Consider the following 3,948-nt stretch of genomic DNA (forward strand, 5'->3'; position numbering starts at 1 on the left):
CCGTCCCGAGCGAGGCCCCCGCCTGGCAACCCCACCCCCGGAGGGGGCGGGGGCCGGAGGGCCCGGCCGGGAAGGCGGCGGCGGCGGTCCGTCTCCCTCGTCCCCGGGAAGCTGCGAGGTCGTGTGCGGAGGGCTTGTAACTGCTTCGACGCCGAGGCGACGACCACCTTCCCCTCGGGCCCTTCCAAGCCACCCGGAGCGCGGTCGCGGCGCACCGCCACAGCGGAGGAAATGCGCCCGCGGGGGACGGTCCGGCCGGGGGCGTCCTCGACGAGGGGATCCGACCGACCCCCGGCACGTCCGACCGGGCCCGCCGAGTTGAATCCTCCGGGCGGACTGCGCGACCCACCGGTTTACCTCTCAACGGTTCACGCCCTCTTGAACTCTCTCTTCAAAATTCTTTTCAACTTCCCTTACGGTACTTTGTCGACTATCGTCTCGTGCCGGTAATTTATCCTTAGATGGTTTACCACCCGCTTTGGGGGGCTGCAATTCCCAAACAACCCGACTCCGTAAGACCGCGCCCCGGCCGCGACGGGGCCGTTCCGCCTCACACCGTCCCTACCGGGCTGAGCCTACGATCATAAGACTCAGGCCCCCGATCGTCGCCTACGGAAGCGGTCCTTCCGTAACGCCAATTTCCCCGCTCGCCGGACGGGCGGGATTCGCGCTGGGCTCTTCCCCTTCACTCGCCGTTACTGAGGGAATCCTGGTTAGTTTCTTTTCCTCCGCTTAGTAATATGCTTAAATTCAGCGGGTCGCCGCGTCTGATCTGAGGTCGTAGTCAGAATGTGGGGGCGAGGCGGACCGTCTGGCGGCCGCGTTCTCGTTACGCCTCGAGCCTCCTCGTCTCCGGGAACCAATGGAGGTGGGGGTTAGCCCTTCGCCACCGCTGGCCGGAGCCCACCAACGGCGTCCGGGAGCCACGCTCGAGCGGAGGCACGGAAGCGCGGATGGCGAGACCACCGGCACCGCGTCTCGTTCGAGCGTGGCGGAACGCTCCGCGCCCTCCCGGAGAGGGCGGAGAGGCGACGGCGGAGGGTGAGAGGTTTCCCCGCAACCTAGTGCCCGAACAGGAGGTCTGCGCTTAGGGGCACGAAGGGCAGGCCGGCTAGGAGGGCGGACCCCTCTCTCCGGACGCCCTGCGACGACCCCAGCCGCGGGGCCATCTCCCTGCGGGAGGGAGAGGACCCGATCGTGGTAAAGCGACCCTCAGACAAGGCGTAGCCCCGGGAAGAACCCGGGGCCGCAAGGTGCGTTCGAAGTGTCGATGATCAAGTGTGTCCTAGCAATTCACATTAATCTCGGCAGCTAGCGTGCGTTCTTCATCGACGCACGAGCCTAGTGATCCAGCTAAGAGTCATACTCTTTTTTTTTTTTTTCTCCAACCAAGCAGCTGTGGACTCGAAAGACAGGGTTTTTTTTTCATTCAGTATACGCTTCTCTTCTGTATCGACAGGCGGTCCGGGCGCCGTTCCGGCCGTTCTCCCGGCCCGGACGCGGTCCTTTGAACCAACCGACCCGCCGCATGGACGGTAGATTGGGCGTAGGTACCCGGCGGAACGCGGCGTCGCCCGCACGCGCTCTGTGACACGTGCCCGGAGGCGAGGGTCGGGCGCCCGGTCTTCCACGGCGTGGTCGGCCTTCAAAAAACCCGGGCCCCTCGGAGGGACCTCGGAGGCTGCGGGGGTTGGCCCGCAGCCCGGGCTTGTGTGGGGAGGCGCCGCGGCCATCCCCGCGGAGCAAGGGAAGGAGGCCCGGTCGCTCGGCTCGAGGGCGGTCGGCCTGCTTTCCCGTTAATGGATCCCTTCCGCAGTTCACCTACGGAACCTTGTTACGAATTTTCTTCCTCTAGGATTAATCAAGTTTTGATCGTCTTCTCGGCGCTCCGCACAGGGCCGGACGACCCCGCGGGGCCGATCCGAGGACCTCACTAAACCATCCATCGGTAAGCGACGGGCGGTGTGTACAAAGGGCAGGGACTTATCAAACGCAGCTTATGGACCCGCGCTACTGGGAATTCCTCGTTCATGGGAAATACTTGCAATCCCCCGGTCCCTATCACGCGTGGGGTTCAGCGGGTTACCGCGCCTGTCGCGAAGGGTAAACACACCTGATCCACTCATGTGAGCGCGCGGGTGGCAATCCCTGGAACATCTAAGGCCTCACCGACCTGTTTTATTGCTCAATCTCAGTGTGGCTGACGCACTGTGGTCCCTCTAAGAAGTTTGGACGCCGTCCGCTCGGGCCGCCGTAACTAGTTTTAGCATGCCGGAGTCTCGTTCGTTATCGGAATTACCAGACAAATCGCTCACCAATAAGAACGGCCATGCACCCCACCCACCGATCGAGAACGAGCTATCAATCTGTCATCCTTTCCGTGTCTCCTGGCGGGTGTAGGTTTTTCCCTGTGTTTGAGTCTGAAATTTAGCCGCAGGCTCCCTCCTGGTGGTGGCCCGTCCGTCAATTCCTTTAAGTTTCAGCTTTGCACCATACTCCCCCCCGGAACCCAAAGACTGTGGTTTCCCGACGCTGCCCGGCGGTCATGGGAATACGCCGCCGGATTCGCTAGGGTTGGCATCGTTTTTGGTCGGAACTAAGACGGTATCTGAACGTCTTCGAACCTCCGACTTTCGTTCTTGATTAATGAAACATTCTTGGCAAATGCTTTCCGCTTTCGTCCGTTCTTGCCCGGTCCAAGAATTTCACTCTAGCGCACAATACGAATGCCCCCGGCCGTCCCTCTATAATCATGGCCCCAGTTCTGGAAACCCACAAAATAGCACCGGAGTCCCTATTCATTATTCTAGCTGCGGTATTCCAGGCGACCGGGCCTGCTTTTGAACACTCTACTTTTTCAAGTAAAACGCTTTTCGGAAACCCCGCGGGAACCCTCAGCTAAGAGCATCAGGGGGCGCCGAGAGGCAGGGGCGGGGACAGGCGGTAGCTCGCCTCGCGGCGACCGCCAGCTCGATCCCAAGATCCCAACTAGAGCTTTTAACTGGCAGCAACTTTAATATACCTATTGGAGCTGAATACCGGGGGGCGGCTGCTGGCACCAACTTTCCTCAATGGATCCTCGTTTAAAGGAATTTTAAAGTGTACTCATTCCAATTACAGGCCTCGAAAGAGTCCCCTGTATTGTTATTTTTCGTCACTACCTCCCCAGAGTCGGTAAGTGGGTAATTTGCGCGCCTGCTGCCTTCCTTGGGATGTGGTATCCGTTTTTCTCAGGCTCCCTCTCCGGAATCGAACCCTGATTCCCCTTTACCCGTGGTCACCATGGTGGCCGCAGAAAAGTGACTCATCGAAATTTGATATGGCAGACATTCGAATGAGACGTCACCGCCACGGAGGGGCGTGCGATCGTCGAGGTTCTCTAGATGTCACCAAGCGGCCGGGGCGCGCGAAGGCCACCCCGGATGGGTTTTTGGGTCTGAGAAATGGCACCGCATCCCTGGAGGGTCAGCGCTCGTCGGCATGTATTGCTCTAGACTTGCCACAGTTATCCACGTAATTGGAGCGATCAAAGGAACCATACTGATTTAATGAGCCATTCGCAGTTTCACTGTAGCCGCCGTGTGATACTTAGACATGCATTGCTTAATCTTTGAGACAGCATATTCTACTGGCAGTGTCAGCCGAGGTAACCGGCCCTTCATTTTTATCGGAACGGAGGGTGGCGCTAGGGGGCGCCCTGCCCGGGGCCCCGCGTCGGCGGCGGCGGCCCTTTCGGGCGCGAGAGCCTATCGTGGGCGAGAAAGACCCTTGTTTTCGCTCGGAACGGGGAGGGCGCCAGGAGAAACGCGCGTCTCAGCCCGGGGGGGGGGATGTCCGAGAGCAAGGGAGGCCTTCCCCCTTAGTCTCCCTTTCCCTGACCCGCGGGGCTCGGTGGGAACAGCTTCTGATGGTTCCCGGGCCAAACTGGGTCCTCGCTCCGCCTCCGGG

General features: G+C 60.6%; 1 pseudogene; it reads right to left on the reverse strand.

Moving 5' to 3' along the window:
* Positions 1-1,206: 1,206 nt before the first annotated feature.
* LOC135246547 (5.8S ribosomal RNA) lies at positions 1,207-1,362 on the reverse strand (annotated as a pseudogene).
* Between the last annotated feature and the right edge of the window lie 2,586 nt (positions 1,363-3,948).

This window comes from Anguilla rostrata, unplaced genomic scaffold (assembly GCF_018555375.3).
Source record: "Anguilla rostrata isolate EN2019 unplaced genomic scaffold, ASM1855537v3 scaf0492, whole genome shotgun sequence".
Lineage (NCBI taxonomy): Eukaryota > Metazoa > Chordata > Actinopteri > Anguilliformes > Anguillidae > Anguilla > Anguilla rostrata.